At 43.3% G+C, this 27,657-nt stretch overlaps 1 protein-coding gene across 2 annotated transcripts in view; it reads right to left on the bottom strand.

The window, feature by feature from the left end:
- The window catches only part of CDK18 (cyclin dependent kinase 18), a 106,427-nt gene extending 86,235 nt beyond the window's left edge, over positions 1–20,192 (bottom strand). Inside the window, exon 1 of one of the 2 annotated variants that reach the window (XM_079979584.1) lies at positions 20,052–20,192. The gene's annotated coding sequence lies outside the window, so the exon portion shown is untranslated. The remainder of the gene's footprint in view (positions 1–20,051) is intronic. The other variant, XM_079979583.1, reaches the window with a different exon arrangement.
- Positions 20,193–27,657: the final 7,465 nt, after the last annotated feature.

Here is a 27,657-nt window from a genome sequence, read left to right on the forward strand (position 1 = left end):
AAGTTCAGTTTATCCAAAGACCTTCTGTAGCTAAAATTTAGCAGAGTTGGTGTTAACAGTGTTACAGTGATTCTGACAAGTACCGGCTGATGATTCAAAGTAGCAAGTTCAAATGCCCTAGATTGTTGCAAGTCCAGTTTTAAAGTAGCTAAGTCTGCAAACTGACAGCTCTGTTCCTGGCAGCCCAAGTATCTGGGCTTCACAGTCAATAAATTGTAATCCAAAAGAAGAGGATAAACACAGTCCATATAAAGAGTAAATCATGTAGTTAACTTGTGCCCTTTCTTTACGTAAAAACAATTTCAATGGGTGCTCAAAACAGTCTATTTAAAAGCCTCTTTAACGACTCCACCTCCAGCTCTTTTGCTTTGAAGTTTAAATAGCAGCGGAAGACGGACTACCTGTTCTCCTCGCTCCGCTTTTAGCCAAATTTCCTCAATTTTAGGTTCAAATTGTAAAGGTCCTTTCTTACTCACGGGTTGTTGCCTTCTAATTCGAAAATTTTTCAGGAAGAAAGGTCAGCGCTCACCGACAGCAGCTGCGCGGCTTCGTTCCGCAGAATAGCGATTGACTCACAGCGCCGCAACCCCCTCTACGATCGGAGGCTCCTTACGGGGTCTCCTCTCCGTTTTAGGGGCCGCTTCTGGCACCCGCCGAGTCCCACGTCCTCAGGCTCTTGCTGCCTGAGGTTTTTCGGTGCGGGTCTCCGCTTTGCCGTAGCGGACGACCCATTTCTGTGGAGCTTCCTCCTCAGCAAGCAAGGAGGACCGCCACTGTCGTTCGCGCCGCCTCCGGAAGCCTAGGGAAGTTTTTAATGCCTGGTGTTTTATTGTGTTTTTAATTCTGTTGGGAGCCACCCAGAGTGGCTTGGAAAACCCAGCCAGATGGGCAGGGTATAAATTATTATTATTATTATTATTAAAGTACAACAATAAATTAAATAACTTAGCACTTCACTGCCGCATCAGGACACCCCAAACATCAGGACACCCCGCCTCATTGCGGATAACAGTAGGATAACAACCCTAGCTCCTTCATCCAAACAACTTTGCTTTGCAGTATCTAGTCCCTCCCTTACCAAGGCCACCCAGATGAGGCAAGGCAAGCTCAAAGTGATGAGTGAACTAAAGGCTTTTATTCCTCCAGGGCTGGATGACCCCAGAAGATCACTTCCATTCTTTCTCAAGGCTAAGGCCTTGAAGGAGCAGAACTCTGACGTGGATCCTAACACTCTACCTCCTTTCTGCCAATTTATAGCCTTACTTGTAGCTTTGCTTCACAGAGAATGGAGTACTTGACTTGGTTTTCCCACAAAAGAAGAAGTAGTACAGATCCAACTTCTGAACATCCTGATCCATGTCAGGTTGTCATAGTCTAATGGGGGCAAGATGCTCCCTTTCTGTTATCATTTTTCTATAATACATGAAACAAATTGCTTCTGCAGGCTCAGCCCCAACGAAAGCCTTAGCTTCCTAATAAAGAGTAGCATACATGGCATTTTTACCAGCTTCCACAAAATACTGCACCCAAAAGTGCCAATAAAGAAAGGAAGGTACAGGATTACACAACAGCCAACAACAAAGCCCTGTGGATTCTGCAATTACGGAGTCACAGTTTTCTGCAGTTTGATAGATTTTGAACCAGCATTCATACTATCCCTGTAAAATCTGACCAGTAGCTGCTAAGAATTATCATAGAATCTGGAAATATTCACAAGCTCAGAGAAACCACAGTTTCTGCCCCTGTGGCCTTCACAGTACCTCCCACACAGATACATACATCACTTCTCAGTATGCAATTCTTTGCAAATTCCATGAGTAGGTCAGCTTTTGATGCTAAACTTACACCATTTAAATTCATTTGAAAAGCAACCTTCATAATTTGAGCAGCAGCTGTAGCTTATTCAGATATTCTTACTGCAGATACTGTATCTACTACTTATCACCATCATTGCCAGGGCTAGGGAAATAATACTGAATTCATGGAAATCTAACTGCAATAAAAATAAATAAAAACTAGCATATGAAACTGGAAACACAAAGGTGTGAATCACGTGATCTCCTACTGAATATGCCTATATTCATGTTGCAGAGATAGGTCTGCATTTTGACATTTTGAGTTCTCTTTGTGACTTGGCAATTCTTACACTGCCATACTAAAGAGAAAGAGAGGGGGCTACCCCATCCAAAATCAGGTGAGTGGAGCTGAGTTGATAGTTAGGTCATGCAGCAGGGTTCTAACCACATTAGAAGACTCTTGAGTCTAGTGCTATCATGCACTTTTAAAATTCCTTCCATGCAGAGATGGCTGTTGCCTTGATATGTAGCAGGAGAGCACAGAAAAGTTCCCTTTCCTGAAAACCTAAAGAATACTAGGGATACAACACAGAATCACTATCATACTTACACATAAGACAGGGAAGAGCAAGTGAATAATGTGCCCAAAGCCACACACAGAAAAAGTGTGCATATGAGTCACCTGCCCATCAGTGAAACCTACTCATATTCTTTGTTGGACCTGATGCTTTTGGGCAGAACAAGAAGGGCAGCAAAACCTTGTTGTGCTTCTTTCTCATAATTGATTGAACACCCTCTCTACCTCATGCGGTGTTCTGTCATCTCCCCAGCCTCCCAAAGTTCACCCCCTTTTCTCTCCCTCTCTTTCTTTTGAAAGTGTTGCTAATTTCTCAAGGACACCAGAATCAGAGTTATTTGCATGTAGAGAAAACTTCAACCTGTGTGGGAGACTGAACGGCTGCCTCAGAACAAGAGATCGGAGAGTTTCAAAGAGGAAGAAGAATGGGTGAGTGAAGTAGACTAAGCACGGGAACAAGATCTGAATACATCTGAGGTGCGGAAGAATACAAAATTTAAGGGGGCTTTGGGCATGCTCAAGCAATTTCTCTTACAGGTTCTCAGCGCTGTTCCGTTTGTGGGGAGGGGTGGCTTATGTTTTGTGACGTTTCTGCAAATTTATCCATCAGCTACACAGTTCCTTCCATGGGACATTGATGTGGCTCAAGTTGACTCTCTGAACTGATGGGAGTGGGGAGGGCACATTCTCAGATCAGCTTAGGTTAAATCACTGTTTTATAATAATGGACTACCCAGTAAGATGTAATAAATGGCTATTTGGAAAAGGGCCTTTTCAGTGGTGGCACCCCCGTTTTGGAATACTCTCCTCCAAAAAGCCTTGCTCGACATCTGCTCAGATACCTTTCTGGCATCAGATGAATATATTTTGAACGATTTTACTGGGATTAGTTTTATGCTGCATTTACAAAAATGCTGTTGTTTGCAGATGACTTTAATATATTAGTTATTTAATTATGCTTTTACTAATTTTAGCATAAGCCACTCTGATATTTTAACAGCAAAGTATACATCTAAACAAGAAATATGCGAACCATTGAACAGTTAGAAAAATAATTTGTGTGTGCTGGATACACCATTATAGGGCAGAAACCTGCCCCATTAACTGGCATATGTGTGGTACTCTTCAGGTGTTTTAAACTACCATGAAGGTGTCATAAGGCTGACGGGAGCACCAGCTATCAACACCTTCCTCCTAAGCGCCTACCTGTTATGCAAAGGTACAGTGTTTTCACAGAAATCAGAGTAGAGTCTGGGTTATTGGTTGCATCAAATGCCTGAAAGTCACTTTAGAAGCATCCAGCCTCCAGATTATAGAGCAACATTAGCATCTGTGGGTACCTCTAGAGCCCCCTGAGTGTGCATTACTGGGAAGCACATAATTCTACTATGTACTTAGAATCATAGAATTGCAGAGCTGAAAGGAACCCAGCCCAACCCCCTGCAGTGTAGGAATATTCAGGCGGCCTATATGGTGATCGAACCCGTGACCTTGGCATTACCAGCACCATACTCTACCTAATTGAGTAGGCACATAAATCACCTACAGATCAGTAATAGGCATTGCCTCAGTGGCAAGAAGTAGAAGTCACTCTCCTCTTGTGTTAAAAAAAGCCTCTGGGAACAATCATGCAACATGCAATTAGCTATATCCCCACATAGGGTGGCAACAAAGATGCCATTAGCTCATTACCATAACACTACTAATTGTATAAATTAATCATTCATAATAGGAGGCTAGGATGGATTAAGAGCTTAAAACAGAAGGTGGGCTGCTGGGGTGGTTCATTTCCCAATGGCCTGTTCTCAATCTCTAACAGAAAACACTTTGAGGGAACCTCCTTTCCTGAAGGAAGGCAGGGGAGCTTAACATTAAAAAAGAGCTCTTTCACTGTGTTGCACTGGCTTTCTTTCCACCTCAGCATAATTCCCTGTGCTGGGTCCCAATTTGAGGTTGGGGGGGGGGGCACATTGCTTGCACAGCCAATGCCTTTAAAGCGTCACAAAGTAACCACAGCTCTTTAGAAACTGTGCAACAACAAAGCCCGTGGACAGCACTAAGAAAATTCTCACTGCAGCACAGAAAAGTGCTGCTATTGTTCCTGCCCAGGGGCCCAAGGAGATTTATTGATACGCACGGAGGGAGGTTCAGATACGATTCAGGAGAGGAATTAAGGTAGAAATTTGCTGGGCTGGGGTATTTATTTTCATGCTAGGGATAATACAGTGGTACCTCAGGCTAAGTATTTAATTCGTTCGTCTGTTCTTAACCTGAAACTGTTCTTAACCTGAAGCACCACTTTAGCTAACGGGGCCTCCTGCTGCTGCTGCACCGCTGGAGCCCGATTTCTGTTCTTATCCTGAAGCAAAGTTCTTAACCTGAAGCACTATTTCTGGGTTAGCGGAGTGTGTAACCTGAAGCATATGTAACCTGAGGTACCACTGTACTGCTTGCAAATGGGGGTGCTCTTCTTTCTCTAAAGAGAAACTCCTTTTTCATAAGAGCAACAGATTTCTTCTTTCAAAAGCTCAAAAGTATTTCCCCTTCAAGACACATGACTACCTTCAGAGTGCACATGTGTGGGTTTGCCCTCAGAGCTGGAGGGATCTCTTCAAACTCAACTTTCCAGGCTTCCAGCCTTACATTTGCTGGGCCTTTGCTTCCCCCTTGACTGAAAAGCCCAGGATTAAGGCAGATTCTGCAGTTTCCATCTAAGGCTGTCAAGTTTTTGTCCTGCTGTCATCGCCTCCTCTATGTAAGTACTCGAGATCTTGGTTTTATTTGCATCCAAAACAGCCTAGAGAAGGTAGGCAACCTAAGGCCTGGGGGCCAGATGCGGCCCAATCGCCTTCTCAATCCGGCCTGTGGACGGTCTGGGAATCAGCGTGTTTTTACATGAATAGAATGTGTACTTTATTTAAAATGCATCTCTGGGTTATAGGAATTCATTCACCCCCCCCAAAAAAAATATAGTCCAGCCCACCACATGGTCTGAGGGATGGTGGACCGGCCCATGGCTGAAAAATGTTGTTGACCCCTGGCCTAGAGTCTCCTTATGCAGCCTAGAGCCCACATAAACAGGTTGAGTGAGCCTTCTCTGCCCCAGTTAGAAGAGGGAAGATAACCCACATGGGGTTATTTCAGTGGCGCTCTGTGCAATGCCAAAATTTGGTGCTCCCCACCTCTTGCACTCCATTCCTAATAACAGTTGTGGTATCCCTTTGGGTTCTGTGCTCAGTGCAACCAAACTGATTGCGCTCCCCTAAATCTGCTACTGGCTGCAGTTCCAAAACATCTGGGGACTCAAGGTTGAAGAACACTGCATTACAGTATTCTGAGTACAGGCAACAACCGTTTTGCATGCGTTCAAAGCATGTGCGGTTGTGCATGTGTGCATCGCCACAACCCGGAAGTGACTGGAAAAGGGGGTGAGGCAGGGCCATAACGGGGCAGGGCAGGCATACACATGCTCTGCCAGTGTGCGCAGGTGTCAGGAACACAACCCCCACTCAAAACATTCATTGCCTGTAAAAGAGTTTCAGAAGAATGTGTAATCTACTTTTATTATTGTAAAGAACACTCCTGATGACATGAGCCTGATGTTCTAAAATTATTAAATCATCAATGAATTAGAGCCACATATGTATGTGCTACACTAATTGGTTTAATTATAGATTTAATCATAGAATTGTAGAGCTGAAAAGGACCCTAAGGATCATCTAGTCCAACTCCCTGCAATGCAGCTGTTCCATACGAGGATCGAACCTGCAAACTTGGCATTATCAGCACCATGCACTAACCAACTGAGCAATCCAGGTGGTGTATGACTGTATATACTCAGAGCATAACCTACTACAATGCAGAAAGGGAAATCAGGCCTTTTGGTTGGGTCTGTTTGCCATGCAACTTATTAATGAGGAACAGAGGATTCTGAAGTGCATTTTCAGTTCATGCTGGGTGCTGCTCACCATACCAGAATCCGTGTGGGAGCACATATTCCTGGGTTGGGTGTTTGGGTAACATCACTGACTTCGGAGGATATGTCAGACTGTCTCCATAGCAACATGGATGCTTCAAGTTTCAGACTGAGATTCAAGAATTTACACACCAGCAGAGAAGCAATCCCAAGTATTTAATACACAATTATGCATATTCACCATTTTCATCCGGGTGCAGCATTCATGATTAGGAACAAACTTCTTAGTGGAAAAATAAAATGGGAACTTTACCTTGTTTGATAACTGAGAACTAGAAGTTTTTGTTACAGAGATGGAAGTAGATATATGAGGAAAGCAAAGCAGACCAGGACATGGGAACTCACTCTGACACACAGACATTGTTTTTAGACCTATATGACAGCTTTGTAAATTAAAGATTCTAAACTGGTATTTGCTATCATGTCTAAAGGTTTGTGGAAATGAGGTGTCTAATCAGGAAAAAAGATAAATCCACTGAGAAATGTAGAGATGAAACTCAGGGATAAAAACTGCCTCCAATCAGACAGTGGCCTCAAGCATCCGCCTTTGATGCTTTCAGACAAAGCTTGAAGAAGTAACACTTTTGCCAAGGGAAGTAGTGGTTAGAGTCACACTTTCATGAGTTCAACCATGGTTTGGTGACGATTTCTGGTGCACTGTACCTTCTTTTCCCTTATGGCCTCCCCCCTGCCCCTTCTCAAAATTTTGATGACCAATTCACGGCTTCATACATAAACACTAGTTTCCACCACAATGTAACATGCAAATAAAGCTAAAATAACTTTCAACACTGCTGAATATCATGTGTGAATCTCTGCTGCCATAATTACTCTTCAACAAAATGGACACTAATGAGGCATGAAAAACTGGAACATACAGAAACCAGTACAGAAACATTTCAGTCTCCATGGAGACTCCATCCAGCTTAAAGGTAAAGGTAAAGGTACCCCTGCCCGTACGGGCCAGTCTTGACAGACTCTGGGGTTGTGCGCCCATCTCACTTAAAAGGCCAGGGGCCAGCGCTGTCCGGAGACACTTCCGGGTCACGTGGCCAGCGTGACATCGCTGCTCTGGCCAGAGCCAGAGCCAGAGCCAGAGCCAGAGCCAGAGCCAGAGCCAGAGCCAGAGCCAGAGCCAGAGCCGCACACGGAAACGCCGTTTACCTTCCCGCTGGTAAGCGGTCCCTATTTATCTACTTGCACCCGGAGGTGCTTTCGAACTGCTAGGTTGGCAGGCACTGGGACCGAGCAGCGGGAGCGCACCCCGCCGCAGGGATTCGAACCGCCAACCTTTCGATCGGCAAGTCCTAGGTGCTGAGGCTTTAACCCACAGCGCCACCTACGTCCAAATCACTAAATTTCACAGTTTGTGTGTGCTTCTCAGATTGCAATTGGTGCACTATAAAGTAAAAACATGTTTGTTCCTCAGAGTCTAAACACAGAGGAAAGGGTTGCCCCCTCAAAATATTGCCATTTTATTATAAATTACATTACATTAATAATAATACATTAAAGTTACGGTGGTAGAAGAATCTGTTTTACATGGATTTATAGATGGAAATCAAGTTTTGCCTGGATTGAATTGCCCCTTGTATGAATCACCCATTTATGAAAGAGCTGCTCACTTATTGTCATACAGGCACACATATATACACTACAGTATGTATATTAGAAGTATAATACATATGAAAAAATCACGCCCTACATGGTTGTATGTTTCTGCAGGATAATTTTGTAAGTATTAATACGTGTTTGTACTGTATACAGTTTATATGTATTGTTATATGCAGCTGTTTACTTTAGGGGTATAATAAAAAATCCAGTTCTTATGCAGATCAAAGAGAAAAATGATAATTACGGGGAGAATTGCTAAGGATAAGTTCAACATGGAACTGCATCCCTGCAAAAATTCTAAGTATCAATTCTTCTGCAACCATTCTGGCTACATTCTACCCATCCTCCAATGATCAGGATACTTTTCCTGTTATCTTTTGACTTCTTGTTATGTTTGATTGTTTGGGCTGAAATTTACAAGGATCTTGTAATGATACGTTGTTTAATTGCCTGTTTTTATTATATTTGTTCTTGGTCTTAGTTGTAGTTTTATTTTTTTACAAAAAGCACTGCAAGCTGCTTTCAGTTTTCATTAGTGAAAGATGGAGCACAAGCGTTGGGGGCATGGAGAGAGAATAAATGCATAAAGGTTTGCGGCTAGTTTTTTCAACATTACAATGATGGACTTTGGTCATACTGCAGCTGCTTCCTGACACACGTCTTTAATACACAAGCTGGGAAACACAAAAGCTAAACAAATGAGTTTCTTAGGTCCCATTGAATTTTCTATTTGCAGTAATGACCACTGAAACCAATGCTATTTACAAATACACAACTGTACAATTACTGGTGAGCACGCACACCCCCTTCTCCATAGCTCAAACACACAAAAAGCTATATTCCATTACCAAAACTGCACAATTGCTCTATTGTATGATGATACACAAGATGTTGGGACTTTGTAAAGAAAAAAATTCTTCTGTAAAGAAAGTAAAATAGGACTAATCCAGCCTAAGCAGTTTGAGAAATATTTGGAGTCCTATATGTAATCTGTAACATAAATTGAATGTACAAACTGGGTTTGATAAGAGCCGTTACAGCAATTTTTGGCAGAAGTCAAACTGTAACATGAATCTTACAGGGGGAAGGGGGCTTTGGGCATGCTCAAGCAAATCACAGTTAATAATTCCTTAGTCCTGTGCAAGAATTATTAATCACTTAACAAGAGATTCAGCCGCGCCCCTGGCTTTGACCAAATATTAGGAATGCTCCACGTTACATAAATTTGTGAAATGTCTGTATATTTCAAGTGGAAAGAGGCACACACCCTTTTTGTTTACCCTTATCTATGTGTACATACACGCGCTGTGGAAATTCAGGATCATTCACTGATTCCTTTGGCATGAATACACAGTGTACCCATGGTATGACTCTAACACACTGAGAGGTACACAGGAGATATACACACCTATAAACTGTGTATGCCAGGGATATGCATGAAGTGTGAAGCAGTCTTTTGCCACAGCAAATTCAAAATTACTTCCGGTGTACAGAAATAGCCAAGACACACACACACACGCGCACACACACACACTCAAAAACATCCTAGCAAGAACAGTCACACACACCAGATGCTATTTACCTTGATCATAAAGGGATAAGAGAGACTATAATGTTGGGTATAAAACTAACACACCAAGAGAAATCTGCATTAAATATTTTCAGATGTGAACATATTTCCACTCATGTTAAGAGGGATGGTTAAAATGCACTCCTCGTTCTTTAAATTAGAGTAAACATCTGTTAACTAGTTGTTTTTTTTCCCATAATCTTCAGCATAATGAAGTGGTTACCTAGTTGTGAACAAACTGTCAGACAATAATCAATAGTAACAAAAATTAAGCTAGTTCACTATAACAGAATTAAAAAGCAGCAAACGCCACCATCGCTAATAACAAATACCAAAACCTAGAGTCCTCTTACCAGCTTATATATCCCCTCTCCAAAGCAAAGAGAATAATTTTACACTGTTTCTGAAAGATACTCGAGCTAGGGCTTGGGGAGATCTCCAAAGGAAGAAAGACAAGCTGTGGATCTGGCACAGAGATGGTTGATGGAAGCTGAGCACCGAGAGACACAATTCCATCTAAGATCCTATCACACATCTTAGAGAAATTGTTTTACTTCTACTTCTAAGGAAGTAGCCCTAAGGCAGGTCTCAGCAAACTTTTCCAGCCGTGGGCTGGTCCTCAGAAGATGTGGTGGGCTGGACTATATTTTGAAAAAAAGGAAAGAAAAAAAACGACGAATTCCTGTGCCCCACAAATAACCCAGAGATGCATTTTAAATAAAAGGACACATTCTACTCATTTAAAAACATGCTGATTCCCAGACCGTCTGCAGACCGGATTGAGAAGGCGATTGGGCTGCATCTGGCCCATGGGCCTTAGATTGCCTACCCCTGCCGTAAGGAAATGTAATTTCCTCCCAGAGTCATTGCTGTAGGCCTGCCTCTCCTCCCTCTGCTCCAGAATCCTTTCTGCTTCTAGATTTAAGTGGAAAGGGGAGGGCATGTCGAAGCTCACAGGGATGGAGTTAGGTAGAAGGAGGATTAGCTCAGAAATAAGGCAAGCTATTTTCTGGGGAATAGCTTGGTTTATTTCTGAGAGGATCCAATGCAAGCAGCAGTGGTGGGGAAAGCAGGGAAAGAAGCTCACTGGTACTTCATAGTTAAGAATGCCAGATTTTCCCGCATAAAGAAATCCCTGCAGGTAGAAAGCTAACACACTGGGATAAAGGTCTTGGATTACCTTTTCTTGGACATGCAAGCTTTCCATATATGGGGAAGCAAGTGATGGTTTTGCGTTAAGGAAACATTTGAACATGTCATCTCCCACATGCATTCTGAGTGGCAGCACGATTTGAGGAGGAATGCCCATGTGTTTCTTGAACACTTGAGTAAGCTCCAAGTAATCCTGAGAGAAGGTGACAAAGCATAAGGTAGGATCCTTTGACACCCAGATTACAGAAGCAGCTGGGGTCAGATTAGGTGCGAGAGCAGGCCAGACATACTTTTGCTTAAACTTGGCCCTGCCCACCTGACAAAGTGGTCCACCGACAGTGGGGGAACTGCTGGCCAGATCCAGTTCCCCACTCCCCGAGAAAGGATGGAAATATTAAGCCAATTCCTGTTTTCCCAACTAGGCAGAAAATATTCGGAACTGGGTGACAAAGCATTCAAACCTCCACAACCTGTCATACTGGAGAGAGTTTGGATTAGGCTCTGCCTGGCTATGTTGTTGCTGCTGCTGCTGCTGGAGGAGAAGAAATTCTGGTGAAGAGGAAGGCACCCATCCAAATGGTGGGTGGAAACTACTGCCGATGGTATCCCTGCTGGCAGCAGCCAGTAGACAGACCTGGAACCAGGTGTTATGAGGTTGGCATAGGATCCACTGGATCCTTCTGTTATGATTTGGGCCCCTGGACTGTAGCAGCCTGGGAGCTGGTGTGGCAAAGAGACATTCCCCCCTCCTTGCAACCAGCCTTGCAGCAGGGCTGTGGACGTGGACCCACCACTTCACTGAACCATCCCTCTGCTGGTCAGGCATATGGATTGTTCTCTGAATGGCAAATTCCAAAGTTCACCACCACTCCAGGGGCACATTTTGAACCAAACCTAACCTCCACCAGTGAGTTTGATTGGGTGTCCTCACACCCCCACCACTGCAGTCTTCTGCTGAAATGAGGACCTAGCAGAGCACTTGAGCTCCACCTTCTGCCCAGTCCATCAAAAGTCTTGCTCAGTCTCCTTGCAGTTTGTGAATTGAGATTGGCTTCTGCAGACATGTTTTCAAACTTATCTATGCAGCAATACAGGTTTGAAACAGGGATTAAGAGGAGAAAGATGAAATGGAGCAACATAGGATGCTGGACTCTATGCCGGACACAAAGCTCCTTGCTTCTATAATGCAAATGTTGATGTGCCAAAAAGCACATGGTATTGACATCTAGTGGGCAGGGGGAGTGTCTGGGGAGACAGCAGCTAAAGCACAGGAGAATTAAACTCCCCTCACCCAAATATCACCTTTTATATTAAAAATAGACCCCGTGCACTGCTTTGTAGATGAATAGAGCAGGCACATGAACAACAAACCTAACTACACCATCACATATCATTTGACCTTATGTCTCATCTGGAGCTATTTCAATTGTACCAGGCAATACTCTGGCAGCTGACATTGTATGTAATAGCTAGACTGATTTAGGCTAGCCTTTTCTGTGCACCCATCACAATTCCCTCTGTTCCTCTTTTATCTAATCTCTCACCTGTTTCATAAGAACATTTCTCTATTGTGCTTCTCTAGCGGATACCTTTGATGTGCTGCTGTCTTCAAGAACCACATGCCTTTTCTTACTTCTGCTTTTTTCAGAAAGATTAGATCAAAACCTTACCTAATTCCTTAGTCCTGACTGTACATCTAGATTCACTTCCCTGTCTGTCTGAAATGAATTCAGTGCATCAAGGTGTGCAGATATGAAACAGCCAAGTCCAGGACACAGCATCCTTTGCTTTGCCTCACAAGCCCTCCAATGCCCACTCCCCACATCTGAAAAAGAGACTGTCACAACTTTGGCCCTACTCATCTCTCTGCCTGAGTGTGGTTAGTTCCAGACATGCTCTGGAAATAATCCATACAACATGAATGTCTGTGCAGGGAGGCAGGTGGCAGAGAAGCATATTGACTGCTTCAATGCAGGGATAGTGAAAGAAAGCATCTGTTGCCCTCTGGCCCCTGTAGAAGCCAAGAAGATAAGACAGTTATGAACACCAGTTTCTCCCACTCACTTGTGGAAATCTAGAAAATAAATTTAACTGTATTGCTAAGCAATAATCTCTCTCTCTCTCTCTCTCTCTCAGTGTGTATGTGTGTGTGTGTGTTAGAGAGTCAGAGAGTCCATGTGTGTGTACACAAAGAGCCATTGCTAGATACTGAAAAGTCTCACAGCACAGGCCCATGACACAAATATGAAGATGGGGTGGGGGTGGGGAAATGCATGTACTAACTTATATGTATAGATGCAGATTTAGGTCTATTGAGCAAATTAATTTGGGGTGTCTGTGGCTGGGGGTCACAGCACTTTGTGTCATGCCCAGCAACCCTGTAAGCATTTTTTTAAAAAGGTGGTGAGAAAGAAAATATGGGGCTCAGTGCAAAAGACCTGGAATTTGGGGTCCCTAGACTGTGCCCCCAAACAACATGTGCATATGTGTGTGTGTTTGTGGAGAGGCGCAAAAAGAAAGAGGCACTCATCCCTGCTGAGTTTTGGAGCAACCAGTGCTGTTTGGGATTGTGCCACCTAATTCTGCAAGTCTGTGTTCTGCTACTAGGAGTAGCAAAGTAGCAAGGCTCAGCAGGAGGACTGGCATAATCCTTGTGTGGCTTGTGAGGGCAAGACACACCAAATGAGCATTCATGATATGTGACAAGTCCACCATCTAGAAATACCCCTAAGATCTGAATTGGGTTTCATATTTCTGGGACAAGGTCCACATACCCCCTGAGACTCAAGAGTGCTCAGGCTCATATGGAGGGCTTGAGCAAATTCCTTTCTATTGGCTTTAGCTTTCCAATTCAGGGCTCAGGGACTTCTGAAAGTAGCACCCTCAAACTATTGCCAAATATGTGAGTGATGATGCAGCCATTCACTACCAAGCCAAATTTTACTCTTTGTCTGCTCAGAATCATTCATAGTACTGGGGTCTCAAAACAGTTAGACATTCCAAAAGTAGATGTCTAATGCAGATAATGAGATATTGCAAGGAACTGGTACAAATGATAAGGCTTCTAGTGCATTTGTTCTTTCAAATATCCAATGTTGATGTTATACTTCGGTAAGAACAGCTTCACAATGCCCCCAGAAGAAGAAGAAGAAGAAGAGTTTGGATTTGATATCCCGCCTTTCACTCCCCTTCAGGAGTCTCAAAGCGGCTAACAATCTCCTTTCCCTTCCTCCCCCACAACAAACAGTCTGTGAAGTGAGTGGGGCTGAGAGACTTCAAAGAAGTGTGACTGGCCCAAGGTCACCCTGCAGCTGCATGTGGAGGAGCAGAGACGCGAACCCGGTTCCCCAGATTACGTGACTACCGCTCTCAACCACTACACCACACTGGCTCTCCCAGAGCAAAGGCTGTAGGGTTGGAGCAAGTGGAGGATGCAACAGACATGACAAGGGGGGGGGGGAATGCCACCTTAAAAAGGAATCTTGATTGGAATTTTTAGATGATTACCTACAGTTCTGCAAAGCCTAATTGCTTGCAGGATTGAAATCCAGGCACTTTCATCGACAGCAGCCACCAGGCAGTTTTCTGTTTCTCATTTCCCTTTGCAAAAAAAGGGCACTGCACATTAATAAGGGGATAAGGGACAAATTCAGTAGGCAGATTGCACAAACAGATTCCAATTTCCTGGGGTGGGGGGAACCAGAAGAGCACTTCAATCATTTGCTCTTTTTTTTTACTAGATATATACTAGATGAAAAATGGGGTCAAGTACATGGTATTGGGTGCCCAACACACTTAATAAAGAATCTATACTTGTCTGGTTCACACAATCACAATCACACAAATCAAGCCATGCTAAGCCAAACCTTAGTACAAATGTGCAAGTGTGTGGTCCTTGGAGAGGTGATTGCAGTTGTTTTGCTTCTTCTCTGGCCCTCCTCTTGTGATGTTACTGTGATCTAAGCCATGGTTTAACTTAGAATGCCGCTGTTCCAGACAAACCATGAGCTGTGACCAAGGTTTGCTCTTTATAGCTCAAGGTTTGTCTGGAGGGGGAAAACTGAGAGCATCTGCTCAGACAACTCAATAAACCGTGGCTTAGCTCAATGGTAGGCAACCTAAGGCCCGTGGACTGGATGCGGCCCAATTGCCTTCTCAATCCAGCCTGCGGAAGGTCCGGGAATCACTGTGTTTTGAGTAGAATGTGTCCTTTTATTTTAAATGCATCTCTGGGTTATTTGTGGGGCATAGGAATTTGTTCATTCCCCCCCCCCAAAAAAATATATAGTCCGGCCCACCACATGGTCTGAGGGACGGTGGATCGGCCCACGGCTGCAAAAGGTCGCTGACCCCTGGCTTAGCTCATGGCAGCATATCAGGAAGGCAGCCAAGGATGAAGCAAAGCATCCATTATCTCCTCTCTGGAGACATGCACACTTGCACTAAGTAAGATTTGGCTTAGTGTGTTCTAGGCCACATTGTGTTCATTCCTCTAGGCCTTGCTTTTTGGGTCTGACTTCCTGGCTTTACTTCTGACTTCTCCCTATAACTCAATTTTGGCACTGTGAAAGAAAGCCATGCTAGCAGGAACTACTTTTAAGGGACTCTCAATAGGATTTTTTTTGAAAGTACTGAAGGAGACAAGGGGAAGCTTTCTCCCTACAATTCTTCACATAACTCAAGCAAGTGTTCTTATGAACAATGTTATTACAGTACTGCAACTGGAAGGTATCAAGAATAACTTCGACCATGATAGGGATATTTTGCTCCACTGAGAGCTTTGTGAACTTCAGGAAGTCCTGCCTTTTAGCTGACCAAAGTCTGATGTGTGTAACAAAGCCAGAAGGAAAATGTGCTTTTCCATAGTGTCCTGCATGCTAAAATATCTGTTTCCAGGAAGGCAAAATGACATTGAAGATGACAAAAATGAGATTTTTTTTTTTGCATAAAAAAGATAATATTCTTTTCTCAAACTGCAAGCACGGGTTTTACAGCTAAAGCTTTGAAGTACACCTCCAAAGATTGATTATAAATTAAACTCAGTGGAACAACCAAAGTTTTTCTTTCATCAGGGATACATAATGTTTTGCCATTTGGAGTTTTTCAAAAGAGAAAGGGAAAGGGTCCAAGGTCGCAGGCCACAAGGGAAAAAAGAATTTGAAGGACACAACACTGCCCTAAGACTGGCAAGGTCAGCGTTCGACTTCTATCTCTATTCTGAAGCGCCACTTGAAACTTCAAGCAAATTCATATGCCTCAGGGCCCTGTTTTTATTCTGTGGGCAGTAATTTTCCTTTGTGGTTTAGAGTGGATGAGCTGCCTTGCATGAGGGACCTTGGAGCTAGCTGCTAGAGGGTGCTACCACCAATACTTAAAACCAATCAAATTTGCATTGTGGCAGCTAAAATGTCAGAAACTGAAACAATCCAGATTCTAAAATAAGTTAAAGCGGCACAAGTGGTTGCCATGTTCTAAATTGCTCATAAGAATGTGCAGCCACAGCTCTCTTAATATAAGGAAAGCACTGTAACTGGATGTAGCACAGTAGCCCCCAGGGTAAGTTTTCAATCTTGCCTGAATAGATGTGCAAGAGCAAGACTGCCAGCTGATATATTATGCACTGTAGTCCAACTCTGAATTTATTCAGAAGAACAGGGACTCTCTCTTAGGACCTTTAACCCACACTATTTGCATCTCTACCCAATATATTGATCTGCCCCCCCCCATAACTAGTGATAACTCCCCAATTTTCCCTTCTCTTACTTTTGCTCACACATATAGATTATACAGGGGAAATGCCACTTCTACAGTGCAGATTATCAGTGAGGGGCTGCAGGTTCAAATCCACATCCTTAAAGGCATCCCCCAAGAACAGTATCTTATGGAATTAACAACCCTGGGATATAAAAGTCTCTGGACTCACCTCACTTCAGTTTCTTTATTGCCACGTTCAAGAGAAGAATTGCAGATTGAAATAAATTGGCAGAAAGCCCATAATTCCCAGAAAGACCTTTTGTACCCACACCAATAATAATATAATATAGTTGGGGAGACCTTAAAGTTCATTTAGTCCAATGGTACCCAAACTTTCCCCCCTTCCAATGGCAACATGAAAATTGCTAAGCGTCTTGGCAGACCACTTAATGATTTGCCTGCCTGCTGTAGCAATTGTAATGTGCGGTAATAGATGCCGCATGATTTAAATTGAATTTTTATTGTTTCTTTTATTTCTTATATTGTATTTTGTTGTTCTACAACCTGAATTCAAATTGCATTTTATTGTATTACAGCAAAGAAAAGAAGCAATAAAAATTCAATTAAAAATCATTGTGAATATTTAATACAGACACATCGCGGACCACCTGAAAGAAGCTCATGAACACAGGTTTGGAAACACTAATCTAGTCCCACCCCTTGCTAATTCAAGAAACCTACTACTACTGCAGCGTATTTTTAAAAACAAATTATTAAAGATTTTCTTGGGTTGCAGAAGTATGTGCATTTTCAGGTCGTAGAGCCTTTTCTACAGATCAGTTACATTCGATGCGAGATATCTGATGAGCAGAGACTAGGTGGTCACCCAATAATCTCTAACAAGAGAGATTCCACGTCATGTAGCATTCACAGAAAAACACAGTAGCATCAACAATTCTGTCAGAATAGGAAGCAGGGTGACCCAAGAGTGGCCAACACAGTGCTGTGGTGCCCTTGTCCTGACACTGGCACCAATGGCATTTACAGTGGTACCCCTGGTTACGTATTTAATTCGTTCCGGAGGTCCATACTTAACCTGAAACTGTTCTTAACCTGAAGCACCACTTTAGCTAATGGGGCCTCCCACTGCTGCCATGCCGCCGCTGCACGATTTATGTTCTCATCCTGAAGCAAAGTTCTTAACCTGAGGTAACCTGAGGTCTGTAACCTGAAGCGTATGTAACCCGAGGTACCACTGTCATTGGATGGCACAAATGGCGAGGTCAGGGTAGAACAGAAGTCTTGGCAAAGCCAAACTGGTGCTGCCACCATAGGACCAGCCTCTCTGTTGGCCTGTCTCACTCCTCACTGTCCAGGTAAGCAGCCATGATGCTAGTGTCAGAAAGGTGGCTCTGTGGGCAATACACCTAAAAGAACCTGGAATTTTTTGAATGAGTAAGCAGGGATGAACACCCCAAGATATCAGTTATGATGGAACAACCTTTGCTATTTGATTGTGTCAATAAGCCTTGACTAACAACATTCCTCCAGTGTACTAACAAATGCCACCGGTTCTGTTTTTTTAACTTCCTTCCTTCAAGTTAGTCAGGTTCAAAGTGGATTCTTCCCCACAGACACTAAATGTAGCAGCTGCTCCTACTCATGGAAAATTTCAAAAACGCTGGTGCACTATGAATAGCCGACTAGTCAAAAGTTTAAGGACGTATAAAAGGCATTGGGAACGTCGTGCAATATGTGCTCTTGCAAGAGGCACAAGCCAAGAGAAGGGTCAGAGCTTCATAGAATGCTTGCAGAAACTGAAAACACCTGCTGTCTCCCTTCCCATTTCAGGACTTGTGATAAATGTACGAAAGGGATGGAATAGAATGGAGACAGTCTTTTAGACAACCTGTGTAGCATAGCAACAGTGGTGAAAAAGGTGTTGCTTGCAACAGCACAGCTTGGCTCTTTACAGAATACTTTCATATGAAGTGCTCGCTCCAAGATTATACGAAAGTGGAACCATCCCCATCTCTGAATGGCACAGCTTCCTCCTCTAGATCTACTTCCAGCTGAAGGGAATGATGAATACAAATGAGAACAGAACATACTAATGTCCACTGGAGAAAATGCTTGCAGTCTAATATTACTATTAAACATATATATATCTTTGTGATGGAAGGAAGGTCACATTTGAACAGATTTCCTGTTCTGCCACCCATGGTTTTTCCCCCACTGTCGCTTTATAAGTCAGCTGCTAAAAATGCCTAGCAGCTCCACCAGCTTCCTTAATACTTATATACTTGTCTTCAACTTTATTAGAGCCCATCATCCTTACAGTAATAATTTCATCACTCCTAAAGCAACATGCCAATCAACTCCAACTCACTTGGCTGGAAGAAATTAAAAATTAAAAATCAATGCCAGAAGCCTGAAGTTTCAAGGTACTAGGTCTTCCCCTTCACAATTAATGCCAGTATTGTGCTCATCCATCCGCAAAAGTCACTCTCCCTTTTGTTTTCTTAGAGAGAACAGTCAGTTTAAACACCCCTGGCACAAATTCTAGTCTGGCAAGGCAGGTGGCTCCAGTCTTATGCATTAGCTCATCTTGCTTAGGGAATCTCTTAACTCTATGGAAGAAAACCATGTCAAATAAGTATTTTAAAGACAGTTGCTCCATGAACTCAGAAAAACAATGGAGATGCTGGAGGAATCCAAAATGTTGTATGAGCAAAAGATTGTGCTTAATCTTTTAGATTAACACTTGCTTGGACATTACATCAGGTAGCAGAAAAAAACAGAAACCTCTGAAGAATAGGTTTGAAGAATTTCATGCTGGATTTCCAAAGCAGAGTTCCTTCCCTTCCCTCCTCCTCCTCCTCCTCCTCTCCTACAAAAGCCAATGCTTGTACCTGACAAGTCCACCTCAAGGGGTCTGGAGGCCAGGATAATATGGTTTAAAAGATATGGGAGGCTTCCAGGTGAACACAAGACTCCTCAGGTTACATAATGTCCAACTTCACTATCTGAATGGTCTGCAGGCATCAAAGATTTCAGATAAACCAGCATGCGCCTAAAGATAAACACAGGGCATGGCCTGGGTTTTTAAACACACAAGATACGGGGATAAACTTGTGAACGCTCCAAACCGCAAGTGGGCCCTGCACAGGATTGCATGCTCCCTACAAAATAACTCCATGCACACAGAAAGCCAGCTATTAGAGAGAAGGCTGGTCCTTGTATTACCTTAGTAACAGGCTAGCTTTCTGTGTGGAGGAATCTGTCACCAGTCCTCATGGAGGGAGAGCTCACAGTTTCCTTCTGCCATGTCAAAACCTAGACCCAGGGAGGTCAGAGGTGAGGTTAACCTTCAAATCCCAGGGTCTGTTTGGGCTGCTGCCTTCTCCCCAAAACCGAATTAGTTGCCCGAGTCTCCTCCGGGGTCTGAACTTTCTTCCCTTCGAGAGCCACAACACACAGCCATCGAGGCGAGCAGCCGAGAAGGAGCAAGCTGGAGAGCTTAGCTCGAAGGGGGCCCTGGAAGAAAAGGCGCTTGTTCCTGGAGCCTCCTCCTCCTCCTCCTCGCCCCACCTTTGCTCTGTTTACACTGTCGCGCCGCCGAACTGAAAGAGAGAAGCGCGCCCCGCAGGACACGAGCCGGCGAGGGCTTACCGGCTCCGGCTTCGAGGGGCTCCCCTTCGAAAAGCGCCCGAGCCCCGCTTCCACGCGCCTCGCCCTTCTTCCACGCCCCGGCTGGGACTCCCGGGTCTTCCTCACCGGCCGGCCGAGAGCAGAAAGCAGAACTGGCGGCTTCTGGTTTCCAGCGACAACCTGAGGCAGGAGGAGGCGGAGCCACGGCTAGAGAGCGACCAATCCGACTTCGCGCGGCGCTGGCTCCTCCCCCCGTCGCTCTGTGGCATCGGGCGTGGGGAGCTTTGGGGTGTTGGGGTTTTTTGCTGAGGCTGCAGAGGGGGCGGGGCTGCATCCCCCCCCCGGCTCTGCGTTGTCTGCGGCAAAACGGCGCGCAAGGCGGAAATTCAACAGGTGCTGCTTTTCGTGGAAGCGTTTGCTCCAGGGGTCAGGCTAGATGATCCTTGGGGGTTTCTCCCAGATCTACAATTCTATGATTCGGTGGTAGGGCATCATCCTTTGCATGCAGAAGATCCCAGGTTCAAAACACACACACCCCACCCAATATCCAGGTAGTGCCCAGGGCCGGATTTAGGTTTGATGGAGGTAATGGGGCCCTTTATATGTCCAGCTGTCCTTTGTCAACAACAAATTGTTGCTCTTTTTTGTGTTGAATATATGCTATATGGTAGGGACGCGGGTGGCGCTGTGGTCTAAACCACAGAGCCTAGGGCTTGCCGATCAGAAGGTTGGTGGTTCGAATCCCCGCGACGGGGTGAGCTCCCGTTGCTCGGTCCCTGCTCCGGCCAACCTAGCAGTTCAAAAGCACGTCAAAGTAGATAAATAGGTACCGCTCCGGCAGGAAGGTAAATGGCGTTTCAGTGTGCTGCTCTGGTTCTCCAGAAGTGGCTTCGTCATGTGGCTTCGTCATGCTGGCCACATGACCCAGAAGCTGTGTGTGGAAAAACGCCAGCTCCCTCAGCCAATAAAACGAGATGAGCACCGCAATCCCAGAGTCGGTCACAACTGGACCTAATGGTCAGGGGTCCCTTTACCTTTTATATGCTATATGGTAATTTATGGACCTGTTGTTGTTGTTTAGTCGTTTAGTCGTGTCCGACTCTTCGTGACCCTGTGGACCAGAGCATGGCAGGCACCTTTATGGACCTAAGAGATATCTAAACCATTTGCACATAACAAAATATGTATTTTATCAAAGTAACTGTGGAACTGAAATACAATTCAGAAAAAGAATATTAATAGTGAAATTTTGGGGGGAGGCCAAGTGAGTGGGGCCCTAAGCTATAGCTTGTTTAGCTTATAAGTAAATCCGGCATATTTACGTTCCTTCACTAGTGCCATAGGAGCCAATTCCTAGGAACCGAGGTCCCTTTACCTGAATAAAATATTTGAGGGGATCACTGTCGACCCCTCCAAGTTGATGGGCATTGCCATTAAAATAGGGTGTGTTTGCCACATCTTGTGACTGATTGTGTGGGACTTACCTGCCCCCCCCCCCCATTTTATTCAAGTTGGCACCCTTGGGTAGTGCTGGGAAAGGCCACTTGCCTGAAATTCCTGGAGAGGTGCTGCCAGTCAGTGCTGGCAGTATGGAACCAGATGACCAATATGCAGCTTTCTATGTTCCTGCAGGGATTTAGCAGATGCCTGGAGAAGAAGGATTATCAATGGCATGACAGATAAGTTAAAACCTCCAGGTTCAGAGCAGAGGTAATTTCCCACTGAAAACCATGCATAGGGGGTGGCCCCCAGTGGTGCAGTTGTTTAAACCTTTTCTAGATGAGCCAGTTATTTGATGGTTATTTTGCATTGTTTTGTGGTGTTTCATGCTTTATTACACCTGTATAATAGCTTACTTATTTCATAAAAATTATATACCACTTGATTGTAGAAAACCTTAAAGCCTTTTACAAAAGCAACTGATTGCGATATGAGGAGGTGGTCTATAAATATTTTTTAATATATAAAGCCTGTAACTGACTGGGTAAGTACATGAGTTGATGGATGGGCAAGCTCATTAGCTATTATGTCACTGAGCCAGGATAACACACTCTAGAAAGATCCCAGGAGCTTGTAATTTAGGTACTCATGTTGGTATAAAATGGCATGAGAAGATAGAGACGGGAGTAACGGAAACCCTTGGATTCTGGCTTGGTTGCACACAATATTGCCATTCTGTAGACATAAGGGTAGGCTTTGGGTCATACAGGAGGTCTGAGTGAGGCCTGATCTCCTCTATTCATTTCAGGAAAATAGGGCTGGCACCAGGATTTCCTTACTCATGTTATCTGCCACTGCTGAATTGCACTGGGCAAAGTATTTCTGCCGTTCCAAGGACAGAAACAACAACATGAGGTAGATCTGACAGCCCTGTGATCATTTCCAACAATCCAATTCCCCTTTTCAATAGCAATGAAAACACAAGCCTATTATTTTGTGACTTGGCTTTTGTATTCATTCGCTTCCCCATTTTTCTGCAGTGGATTTTGTTATCTGCTTTCTGCTGCAAAATGTTATTTAAAAGCAAAACCCAGCTTCCTCCAAATAGATATTCACATCAGACAAGTGAAGGTGTGAACACCATCAAAATTGAAATTATTTAATTAATAATCACCACCACCACCACCACCTCACACTCATTTTTTATTGCATCCTTGCCATCGCAGGAACTGGAATAATTAATTCCAGGCTAACTTCTAACCTGAAGGAAGCATAAGGTGATTTAAGAATCCAAATACAAAGCAGGGGATAGAAAGCATGGACTATGTTGTGATTAACATATGGAATGACACCAGGATCTTGTAACAGGTAGATAATGATGCAAATGGTGATTATAAATGGAAAAATTTGCATGTTGGAATACAAGGCAAAGAATGTTGTTAAAAGAAAACAAAGTTAGCAGGAGCAGTGCTCCCTCATTCCCCCAAGCAGATAGAATATTTTGCTTTTATATTTGAATAATCAGGTGTCTTGTTCTTATTTAGATTTGAATGCTACTAAAAGACAGAAGAATGTGCATACAAAACGGGAAAGGAGATTCTTCCTCCCCCCCCCCCCAACAATACACAAATTATTTGTGAAACTCATTAGTATCCATCAGTAGCTATCATAACCAAGTTGGGCCAGAAATGTGATTACTCCCCCCCCCAATGCATTTTAAAGCATGTAAAACTTGAACAGCATGCTTCCCCCCTGCTGCATTGTTGAAAGAAAACAGTTGCATTTCACATCAGAAGTCCAAGGTATGTTTGTCAATACCAAAGGCTGAGTGAGAGCCCCTGCTCTCCAGTCTCAGTCAAAAGAGAGTTCATTCATCTCTGCTTTCCAGAGCAAAGAGTGCAGCCCAGTTAAAAGTCTCCAAAATCAAGTATATGTTGGTGGTGGTGATCATCCATGTTCTGCTAACAAAGTTAATAAACATGTATCAAACCCATTCAGAAAAATCTTTTTTTCGGCCCACTGGCAACAATTTAACATTTGTGTTAACTTTTCAAGCAAAACCACCTGCCGTACCCACTTATATGCATCCCCTGAAAGTTTTTCCAATTACATGGCATCAGTTTGATGGCTTAGCAGCTCTTTATGCTTCAAATCTAAATCAAGGCCTATATATAGATTTAAAAGCACCAGCTGTGGAGAGGGATAGACCCACTGACCTGTAATAGAGCTGGCTTCCTGAAACACCTGCACCCCCCCCAAAAAAGCGCCTATGCTTGGGTGTGATTACTTATTTGGTTTGGGTGGAAGGAATGCATGTAACATGCCCAGATGATGCACACAACATCATTGCCTTCGGGACTAAAATTGATAGTTCATTCAGTAGCTTGGAACTCCCTGGCATTGCATACTAAACAGGTGCTCTCTCTATCATCTTTTCAACACCTGCTAACATTCCTCTTTCAAACAAGCCTTCTAAAATCCCAGCTGCTACCCGTCTATTAATTGAATTGATTTCGTGAATGTGATGTCAACGTTTTATACTGGTTTTTTATATTTATAATGTTTGTTGAATTGCCTTTCTATATGCAATTGTTTCAACTGTTTTACGTATAAGTATAAAACCAAATTTACTAGAATAATAGCTAGAATAGAGATAGACTTGTAACCATTCAAGCAACAAACATACTAAGGTGCCATATGCAAAACAAAGCCTGGAGATACTGTAAACATGGAGTGGATAAATGTACAACTGTATCTTAACACGTTACATGTGCAATAAACATTATACAGACTGGATAAATGAACCGTTCAACAAGTAGCGTAAGTTCAGTCACAGAATGGCAACTCCATGCCGCCATAATGGCAAGGGTAGCACACTGGAGAATATGAAAAAGTTTTTCAAAGCTGTTTTTCAAAGACTGAACTGGATGAGATGTTCTTCAATGGGTCTTGAGTTGGAAACACAAAGCCATATGCATGGATCAGTCACAGGAAGGCAAATCAAAGCCACCACCCTGGTGAGAATAACGCAAATCTGATTTCAGAAGCCACTTAGGAGAAATGTACACCTTGTGAGATAAATATGCAGTTAAAATGTTGACATAGAATTATAGAATTGTAGAGTTGCAAGGGTCCTCGAGGGTCATCTAGTCCAACCCCATGCAAACGCAGGAATCTCAACTAAAACATCCATAACAGATGGCCATCCAACCTCTGCTTAAAAACCTCCAAGGAAGGAGAGTCCACCACCTCCCGAGGGAGACCATTCTACTGTTGAATAGCTCTTACTGTCAGAAAGTTCTTCCTTATGTTTAGTTGGAATCTCCTTTCTTTCATGCTCATCGAGATACAGTTCTCTTTACATTATTTTATCACCTATTTTGAGGGTGTTTAAAGTCAAAAGATGGGTTCAAAAATGCCCAAGAAACAGCTACAAAAAATGTGCACCAATGTTCATGCCCGCAATGGCCCTTTACACCCAATTAAAACCAGGGCATAGGCTGGCACAATGCCACAAAACCATTAACTTGTTTAGCTTACTAAACAAAACTGATCCTGTGTGAGATAATTTTATCAGCTATCATTGAGCTCAGACTTAAATCTTGCCACTGTGTCACAGGAACTATTTGTCGGACCATAATGTTAATTATATCATCATCACCAGTGGCAATGAGAGCCTAAGCCTGTAATTTGAATGGAAGGGATGCAAAAAGCTGGTTATCCAGAAAACATTAGCTGTTCAGAGACATCTTGAGCAGTGCTAGAAATGATCACTGCTTCTGAAAAGCAGTAATAAAAGGACCCTACAGATTATTCTTTGTACCTCTGCATCTCATTTTCTGTACTACTGATGTTTGTTATTGTCTGCCAAGATTTTAGTAATATTCTCAATCTTCTTCCTTTGCTCATTCTACTTAGATTGCACATGCTTCTGGCAGAGACCATGTTACTTTTAAGCAGTCCTAAAACACAGTGGGAATTAAATAAATATTATGGAGAAATAATTATCCCACAGCAAGAAGACTTGGGTCATCTGACTTAACGCCTTCTAAACATTGGTGGCCTGCAGCCTAACTTAGTATAAAGTCCTTTCAAATAATTACATCAAATGCAGTTTCTTGGCTTCTGTACTGTGAAATGGGATATAGGAAGTGTTATAAAAAAAAGGCCAAACCAGGTGAGATTGTGTGAATGAAATTAACATGGTGAGCGGCATGGGGACCATGGGGGACAGGTGGAGAAAGAATTTTATGTCCTACAAAAGTTGCCCTTTTCAAGGCCAGTACAGGATTCCCTTCAAATGCAAATAGCAGCTGTGTATGTGTGTGTGTGTGTGTGTGTGTGTGTGTGTGTGTGTGTGTTTCATCAGGATCACAGCAGAAGGGAAAGAAAGGGTGGAGCTCCACCTCCCCACTCCTTCAACCATTTACATTTTTTTTAAAAATGTGCACTTTAATTGCATCCACAGAATTCGCAATGAGCCTCATTTAGCCCCTAACAAGAGCTGGACAAAAAGAGAAAACATCCTTGCCATCTTTGAAAACTGGCTGCACAGCCTCTGAAAATGTCATAGATAAATTTAATGGAAACCAGGTCCCTTTCAGATGGAGTCACTGGGTGGTAATAAATGCACAGGCAGAACAAATTCTGCTCCCCCCCCCGCCTCACATGTACCCCCCCAATGTTCCCAAATCTGCTCTGGAGAGATGACAGAACCCCCAGAACAGTTTTAGGGTGGGTGGGGAGCAGTTCAACTGCTGAGCAGACTATCAAATATATTGTCAAATCTACCTTGTTGTTGGATTGAGAATCAGTAGCTAGACATAACATAGGGAAGTGGGGCTGGGACAGTTTTTGCCAAATGCCTGGCCTAAGACTGATGACTTTTCTCTGGCAGACTCACTGTGCTTTGAGCAGGTGTAGGAAAGGCTGCAATTTAGCAGGTGCAACAATCCTATCACTTCATCTCCATGCTGGGAAATGTTTATGTACCAATTTCCTGCCTTCAAACTATTATGGCACATGTGTGGTAGATTGCTAATAGAATAACTGCTTTATGATTTATCATAAGGCAGATATGGGCACATCTGGAGGTTTTTATTTTGTAGTTTGGAAGGGATATGATCAGAATTATGTTATGACCTGGAGCTGAGACAAATGCTATTCATTTGTCGTCTTTCTTGCAACTGTGAAAGGTAGATCAGCCTTGATTGTTATTTTATCTGTCCTTATGGATGTTATAGATTTCTGCTGTTTATTTTTTTAGTGGTTTATATATTTATTCCATTTTTTAAAATTGTATTTCAGCCAGGGAGTTCCTCTACCCCATAGTGAAACACAGACCCTTCTCTTTCTGTCCCTTTGAATTCGATGATTCAAGATGGCCTTAACAGATTGCAGATCTGGGCCCAAACTAACAAAATAAATTTTAATAGAGACAAATGTGAGGTTCAGCACTTAGGCAGGAAAAACCAGTAGTATGGGTGAAAAGGATCTAGGGGTCTTATAGACCACAAGCTTGACATGAGTCAACAGTGTGATGCAGCAGCAAAAAAAGATGTTGATGCTATTCTAGGCTGCATCAACAGAAGTATAGAGTCCAAATCAAGGGAAGTAATAGTCCCACTCTATTCTGCCTTGGTCAGCCCACATCTGCCTGTGTACAATTCTGGGCACCACAGTTTAAGAAAGATATTGACAAGCTGGAACATGAGCAGAGGAGGGCAACAAAGATTATCTGGAAACCAAGCATTATGAGGAATGGTTGAGAGAGTTGGGTATATTTAGCCTGGTAAAGAGGAGACTGAGAGGAGATATGACAGCCATCTTCAAATATCTAAAGGGCTGTCACATGGAAGATGGAGAAAGTAGGAGAGTAGGAGCTGAACAAATGGATTCAAGAAAGGAGATTCTGACTAAACTTCAGGAATAACTTGTTGACAGTAAGAGCTGTTCAGCAGTGGAACAGACTGAGGTTTCTAAGCAGAGGTTGGATGGTCGTATGTCATTGATGCTTTAGTTGAGATTTCTGCATTGCAGGGAGTTGACCCTCGGGGTCCCTTCCAACTTTACAATTCTATGATTGAAAAGTTTGGCACTAAGTGAGAACAAGTTACATCCAACACACACCTCTCAAATCCACACTCTCAGCCCACCTAACAAGAAAGACTGGACCCTGGGGTTAATG

Source organism: Podarcis cretensis, assembly GCF_951804945.1.
Source record: "Podarcis cretensis genome assembly, chromosome: 6".
Lineage (NCBI taxonomy): Eukaryota > Metazoa > Chordata > Lepidosauria > Squamata > Lacertidae > Podarcis > Podarcis cretensis.